The sequence below is a fragment of the Vombatus ursinus genome, unplaced genomic scaffold (assembly GCF_900497805.2).
Source record: "Vombatus ursinus unplaced genomic scaffold, bare-nosed wombat genome assembly UNPS02014784.1, whole genome shotgun sequence".
In the NCBI taxonomy this organism is placed as follows: Eukaryota; Metazoa; Chordata; class Mammalia; order Diprotodontia; family Vombatidae; genus Vombatus; species Vombatus ursinus.
In genome coordinates, this window is record NW_020954562.1 from 13,573,791 (window position 1) to 13,581,589 (window position 7,799).

Genomic DNA, 7,799 nt, shown 5'->3' on the forward strand with positions numbered 1-7,799 from the left:
GCTCAGTGAGGGTGAATTAATATTTTTATGAGAATGGTGTTTACTGACTTCTGCATGTTTAAATCAGTAATTTAATGCTTTTGTACCTTAGGCACTCATATTAAATTTCTATAATTGCATTTTTTTAAAAGATAAAGAGCAAGAAATAGACCACAAATCTAGCCATAATCTTACCTTTTAAGTTCTACCAAAGATTTCAAATATCTGTGTCTAAATAATTATGGAAGAGTGTATGAGGAAGAGCTGGGGAACACTAGGGAGAAAAGAGGTTGACAAGTTAATGTATATTTAGCATAGTTTCATAGGGGAGCGTGGGCCTTATATGCCTGGAGGTACCAGCATACCCTGGGGCCAACATTACTATTGATCCTTCCCCCTCAGGGGGCATATCTCCCAGGTGGCAAAATTGGCTCTTCTCTTTCCCCTGGGGAATTGGCTAAAGGTAATGTTCACACTACATGCGTTGTGACAGGACCACGTTTATCAGGGGTCCCTCCTTCCCCCTTTCCCAACGTGAGTTAGAAGATATTGACAAAACCAAGAGTGATTGGCCCTAAGTGGGGCTTCCCCACGCTTAGGTTAACATGGGGTCTGTCAACATAAGTGTCGCTTCCGTAGGGTCCCAACCCTCCAATTTGGTGGACATCTGAAAATTCTGAATAACCACACCTGGATGTCCTAGGTGTAGGACGGATGCTCTATGGATGCTGTTGCCGCATATCTTTTGCATATCTAGTCATCCACCTACTCCTGGGTCCTGACTGAGATTGGCTCCTTGGGCACTTGAGACTTGAGCAGCAAGGAGACTAGTCAAATGACCACCTTGGAGGGAGACACGTGACCTCTGGTTAGTCAGAGAGAGAACTTTGTTGTCAGTTGGTATGAAGAAAGGTGATCATCACCTCTAAGACTTAGCTTGGTAGTTTGTTTTTAGAGGGTGGTATTGTTTGCACGTATTGATTAATAAAGTTTGATCAAATGCATTGAGAGGTATATTTCTATTTATAGTATGTGTACTATACATAGTAAACACATGAATAGTGTATTTCCATCACACTTGTTAACACATGAGTACATGTAGGTGGCATAACAGAGTACCAGGCCTGGAGTCAGGAAGACTCTTCTCCCTGAGTTCGAATGTGGTCTCAGACACTTAATGTGTGACCCTGGGCAAGTCACTTAACCCTGTTTGCCTCAGTTTCCTCATTTGTAAAATGAGCTGGAGAAGGAAATGGCAAACCATTTCAGTACCTTTGCCAAGAAAACCCCAAATGAGGTCAAGAAGAGTCACACATGACTGAACAACCACAAAAGTTAGCACTTGTGACAGGAAATCAGCCATATGTGTTACATATAGGATCATAGATTTAGAGATGAAAGGAGCCTCTCTCATTGAATCCAACCTCTTCATTTTACAGTTGAAGATATTGAGGCCAAGGGAAGTTAGTAGAGTTGCCAAAGGTCACACAGGTATTGTAAATGGTAGAGTCAGGATTTGAAGTGAGGTTCTCAGGCTCCAAATCCAGTACTCTTCCCACTGAACCAAGGCTAAGACTGCAAGAAAATACCACAACTTGAGAAAATAACCCCCTTAACACTCCGTAGTCATAGAAGTGCGTGGAAGCATGTTCAGCCTAGCAAAAGTGTTTTAAAAGATCTGTCCTGCAAAAGTTTATATTAGGCCTAAAAATCAGGATATTGTCATATCCCATCTCTTAAAGGCCCTGCCTGTTTATTTGACACTTTTATCCTGTGAATATGACTAAATTATCAAGAGTTAGAAGGATGCCTAGATGCAAGGAGAGAAAATTTACAGGGATTGTGCTTGTGCAGGCTGGAGAGTGGCAGCAGTGGCAGTGGAAAAATCTCCTGATTTATTTAAAAGGAGGGAAAGAACTAAGTTATAGAGAGGAAAGTGTAGAGCCTAAGGGGGACTCTAGAGTCCATTTGGATTGGGGCAGGAGAGATGCATGAACAGAAAGGCACATTCGTTCTATCTAAAAAGTCAATCAGTAGCCCCTGGCAAAAGTCCTTCCTGAAAAACCACCATAAAAATGACAATCTGATGTAATTGCTATTGCTGTTTGTCCTTTGTTCTTGAAGAGGACCACGACATCAGGCAGGTGATGCCATGACATGCAAGTGAATTGGATAAAAGCGAGGGAGGGCTGTGCAAAGTCACCAGCCTCACTTTCACCTCCAGAGCTATCTGGACTTGATACACAATGAGGCTGCTTTGCTAAGTGTAAACTCATTCTTTAGGAACATTCCTCTACTCTCAGGGCTGCCTGAGCTACCCCTACAGATCAACCAGGCAGCAAGCCTACGATGAGCCAGACACTGTGCTGGTATTGGGAATATAAATATGAAACAGCCCCCGCCCTTGAGGAGCTTACATTCTCTCTCAAATAAGCCTTCCTTCCTGTCTATTAATCCTTACGCTCATTTCTCTTCCTTCCTCCAGAAGCCTCAGCCCAGGCCCAACCCCTCTTGTCTCTAACTCTGGAGAAGAGTATCTATCTCCTGTTTAGCTCCGCCTACAGCAATGTTTCTATATACATTGTATTGACTTATCCAAGTACATATTGTATCCACCTCCCCCAAGAAAAACATTAGGCAAGACTTGTTTCTTTGTGTAACGAGAAGAATACAGTACTAGCCCCTTGATCACCCGTGACTGGAAACAAGCTTCCAAAATTCCCCGTGGATTAGGATGGGGCAGGGAATATCTATACATGCCCTGTATGATCCCATGGAAAGGACAAATCTGAGCCTTCTCTAAGGACTGAGCCCTTATTGGCCAATCCACTCATTACCTGAGTTTTGTCTTTGTACCTCCAGGGCCTAACACTGTGTTTGGCACACAGTAGGTGCTTGACAAATATTTGTTTAATTGATTGAGTCAGGAGGGAGTCAGTCAGAGGAGGCAGGATCAGTAGATGCAGGTGGAGCCAGGACTACGGACTGGTTGAGTCAGACAGTTATATAAACTAGGGTTGGAGTACAATAGGTATCATATTTCTTGCCTTGTCAATGAGTGGGAGAGGTCTGGAGGAAGAAAAAGAATTTGGAAGTGAAAATAAAAATGAAATATAAGAAAAATAAGCTGGGGTTGGAGGAAGGAATCCACAAAAGGAGACCAGAAGTAAAGGAAAGTTGAGGAATCACCACTAAGTAGTTGGAGCTGATGGGTAATCAAACAACCGGTGTCAGAGACAAGCAGTCTCCTGGGGGACTGGAAAAAGCCTATCGACACTTCCCATGTGCCCTCGAGCCATCTGACTTCTCTGGGTCACAGTTTCCATATCTATGAAGTGAAGGGGTTAGACCAGATAACCTCTAGGATCCCTTCTAGCTTCGATTCTAGGATTTCAGGATTCCAGGAACAGGTGTCAAAATTAAGAAAATACAAGTGGCCTTGGGGTAGAGTACTTGGCTGAGTCCCAACGGGCCAGCTGAGGTGAGATCACAGGCAGAGGACAGAACAAAGGAGGTAAGTGTGACCAACTGGACAAAGTAAGTTAAGAGACAGGAATGGGAAAAGCCAAGGCCAGGGTTTGAGCCAACTGCCGGTTTTGCTGCCGGGAGGTTTGGTTTCACGGATGGAATCTGTGTCCTTGAAACTGAGGAGGTTCAGGGTGTGCCTCAGCTGCTTTACTCTGGGTTGACCAATCTATATCTTCAAGGGTCCACCCAGCAGGGTGGGTCCTGTTACTTCAATTTGTGGTTGTGCTTCCTTCCTCTATGAGCCCTTCCTGCCTGTCTCTGAGGACAGTGTTAGAGATTTAGAAAATTTGCTGATAGAGACACAGTCAAGGATGAGAGGGTAACTAATTCTTCTTAGTCTCTATTGTTGTGTCCTCATTACCCAAGAGCCCCGCAGCTGACTTTTTGACCAGCGCTCTGATATATCTCTTCTCTTGGGGAGTAGAAGAGAGAAGAACCTAGAGTAGTGGTGGGGAACCTGCAGCCTCGAGGCCACATGTGGCCTTCTAGGTCCTTGGGCGTGGCCTTTCTACTGAGTCCAAGTTTTACAGAACAAATCCTTTTATTAAGGGGATCTGTTCTATGAAGTTTGGATTCAGTCAAAGGGCCGCACTTGAGGACCTCAGGGGCTACATGTGGCCTCAAGGCCACAGGTTCCCCACCCCTGATAGAGCCTGAGAACAGAGTCTCTGTGGGAAGTGTAATAGTCCTCTTGGTTCATTTCCCTTAAAATCCCTTATAATTATAAAGGAAACTAGGGGCAACATTTGAAAACAAGGGAAACATTTGAATTGGGGTAAGTTACTCTGTGGGCAACAAGTGACCACCCAACCTTTCCTCTTAGACCTCTAGTGAAGGGATACCCACCACCTCTTAGGGGCCTGTGACCAGACCCCTAAAGGATTATTTGTTATTCACTTGCTTGTCATGATCCCCAGAAATATCCATGATGAGTACTAAGGACTTGTTGAGCCCTGAGGAGCCATCCTGGTTGGCACTGGGTAGTGTGAGAATTCAGGTAGGAGCTGATTCAAAACAAACCCCCAAAATGAGTCTTAACTCCAACAAGAGGCTTTTCCATTTTTTATTACAAACTTGAAAAATAAAGTTTCTTCAGATAATTACAATGTCAGCCCCCAATTTAAAAATACACATGTATTGCTTAGGACAGGTAACACATAAGGACAGTGACAAGTTTGCCAAATTCCAGTCTAGTCCATCTCTTAGCTACGATTCCTGCTTTCTGACAAGAAAATTTTTCTTATGTCTCCTGGGCATTGCTTCCCTATCTATATTTCTATGTCACCTGAATGTAATTGTAAAGTCCAAACTCTTCCAGAAACCAAAGGGGGTTCTCTTTGAGATGTAAGCATCCTTTACCCCCTTCTCTGGGGTTTAATAAATGGCCTTGCTTGCTGTCTGGTGTTTAAATTCTCTTTCCATTCTAAAGAGCCAGTAACAACAAGGAAACTGAAGGGCCAAGGGTTCCTTCCTCCATATTCACCTTGACTTCTCAATCTGAGATGTAAAATTCAATTCAACAAGAATTTATAAGTACCTACTATGTACAAGGCACTGCACTGGCAGAAATGAACAACAGTCCCTGACTTCAAAGTGCTTTCATCTGATTGGAGAGGGCCAAGGATCCCTCCTTGCTCTGCAACTGGCAGTTCCTAACCTACTAGTGCTCAGCTACTCTTAATCAAGTAAACAACTGAGGTTAGTCTGTTTTACAACATATGGCAATCTGGCATACAGTTGAGAAGCTTAAAAGCAAGACAAAAATGAAAAAAAAAAACCCACAATTATGCATATACACATACACTCTTTGCAGGTACACTGTAAGGGAAGAACCCCCATATTGTCCAATCAGTGCTGAAAATCATCAATAGTTTTCAAGACAGTAATCAGTAGTAATGTTGAATGGCATGCCCAATGTGAGGTCAAAGTAGACTGAATTACCATAATAGCAGGATTTTAACCTTTTCCTCCAGATGATCGATTTCATGTTTGATTGGCTCACTGAACTAATGTATAGGATTTTTCGCTGTTTAGAAGGCTAAAGAGTACAGAAAGTCTCCACCCTCCTAAGATCATCCTTCATCTGATTTTAAACAAGATTCAAGATTTGGTGAGTGTATATTAGTTCACATAAGATACCATGCTGCCACTGAGGAAGACAATTATTCTTATCGTGCCAAGTTTTTTGGTTTGTTTCTTTTTTTTTCCATTCCAGGATTATGTGATTCCCAGTCTTTCCGCAGGCTGGTATTTATAAAACATGCTGAATTTTCACATCTGTTCCCAATGTTGCAGTTCCAGCGATTTCACCTCAGTTGACAACACAAGGCCTCTCCTTAAGTGGTTTTCTCAATAGGAAAATGAAGCACATTATGTGCAGGCATGCCATAGAAAACAAGCTGCTTTATGTGCAGACTCAATAGATTACTTAAAAAAATAAAAAAATTTTTAAAAATCTAGAGATCTGAGAGCTCTTATAAATAATCCAGTGTACTTGTGTCTAAGGAGCCATATTCTCTTCTTTTGTTTATAAATCATACTATCCATTTATCAATTAAACTTCCTACAGTACCCTTAATGTTGTACTTCCACAGAGATTTAAGATCACAGTGTTTCCTTAAGCCATGTCATGGCTTGGAAATGTTGGCATTTTACAAGAACATCAGAGTAAAGGGTCCATGCCATCTTTTTGAGCTGAGAAAAGGTTCTGTTTCATGTGATCCTCTGGCTCTTTTATGGAATGTGCCACCTAGAAAAAGGAAATAGGACAAATTCCAGAAATGCCCCCTCATCCAAGGCCTAATGGAAGAAATCAAATGATGGGCCAAGAAAGGACCATTCTTGCCCCCTATGGAACAGTTTGGTTGTTGAGAACCATGAAGAAGCAACCATAATGTCAAAGTTGCCTTGGACTTCCTTCCACTCAGCAAACACAAGGACCTGTGTTGGCATCCTCTGGAAGTGAGAAATCTCCCTGAGAGAATTTAATTTACTATCAAATCCAAGTGCATCTCCCCCTTCCCTGAATAAAAATTTCAAAATGAATGACAGAATAACAAGATGTCGTGTTGGAAGGGAGCCCAGAGGGTAGCCAGTTCAACTGATGCCTCTCCAATAGCCCCAGTAGGTGACCATCCAGTCTTTCTTTTTCAGCTTCTGGTGAAGGGGGCCCTATTGCATCCTGAGGCAGTCCATCCTACTCTTGAGTCACTCCAATGATTGAGGAGTCTTTACAGTTATATTAACATAAACATCATGCTTGAGAACTTCCATTTTCCACTCAACTTTCATTCTTCATTCCTAGTTCTAATCTCTGGAGCCAAGCAGAAAAAAGTCATGTTTTCTTCCCGTTTGCCCTTCGAACACAATAATCAAGTCTTCCCTAAATCTTCTCTCCCTTAGGCTGGATGTTCCTAGTTCATAGATCTAAAGCAAGGTTTCTTCTCCTATTCTGTGTCCTGGACACTTTGGGCAGTCTGGGGAAGCCTGGGGACCCCTTCTCCAAATAATGTTTTTACATGCATAACATAAAATGCATAGGATTGCAAAGGAGACCAATTATATTAAAAATAAATGTGTAATGATTTCCCATCCAAGTTCATGGACCCACTGAAATCTCTCTATGGAACCCCTTGGGGGTCCATAAACCCAGATAAAGAGCTTCTCTCTGATTTAGAGCCAGAGGGGACCTCAGAAACTGTCTAGTCCAACCCCTTCATTTTGCAGCCGAGGAAGCTAAGTGTCAAGAACATTAAATGACTAGTCCAGGCGTCACAGGTAGAAAGTATCGGAGGTGAACATCCCTTCCTATGGTATGAACTCAAAACTCTTTCCCATACTGGTTGTTCTGTTCTAAATCCCCTATAGCTTATCCATGTCCTTGTTTTCTCCAAGTTAAAGATCCCCATATCTTTTAGCCCCTTCTGATATGGCCTGATCACCCATCTTTGTTTACTCCGCAGCTTGTCAGTGTCCTCCCACCAAGTACCAAGAGGTAGTCCCTTTATTCTGTATTTTGCTAAGTCTGCTGTTGGAAGATGAAAGCATCCACTATTGGCCTCCTTTGATGCTTCATAGAGGCATGAAGGTGATCCTGAGTTCTCAAAGCCTAGGCTGGCTATGGGCAAACTATGGCATATCCTACCAAACTAGAAAAACCTTTGAGCACAGACCCAGCAACAGACTGTGCATCTGTCCTCTGAGGACCAGCTCAAGAAGTTCAGAAGAGGTCACCACTACAGGTGACCACCAAGTAGTGAATATTTTTGGCCACAGCAACTTATGCAGACATT